Consider the following 431-nt stretch of genomic DNA (forward strand, 5'->3'; position numbering starts at 1 on the left):
AACTGGTTTTTGTTGGATTGTCTTGGGGATTTTTCTTCATCAGTGTGTTTGCACACATGGGCAGATAAAACATGTTCTTATCTCTCTAATACATTTGTCAGAAAATAGATATGTCAATAAGCTCCGCCCCTTGGACTTTCTCACTTACATAAGATTTGCAGCATCACTCTGTCAGCTAAAGTGAAACCAAAGCTTAAAAAAACAGGTTTTGAATACCATGTAGTACTTTTTCACTCTAGTACTTTTCAACCAGTCTGAATGGTACTTTTTACCATTTTCTTTTACCATTTTTGTGATGCTGCTTTAGCGCAGCATCACAAAAATGTCTTTAGACATTCAAAAGACAGATCCTGTCTCCGAGGTTTCCCTCTGCCCTTCACAGTATTTATGGCTCACCGATAAGGTTCAGTTGTGATTAGAGATCATATTAA

Source organism: Oryzias latipes, chromosome 13 (genome assembly GCF_002234675.1).
Source record: "Oryzias latipes chromosome 13, ASM223467v1".
NCBI lineage: Eukaryota > Metazoa > Chordata > Actinopteri > Beloniformes > Adrianichthyidae > Oryzias > Oryzias latipes.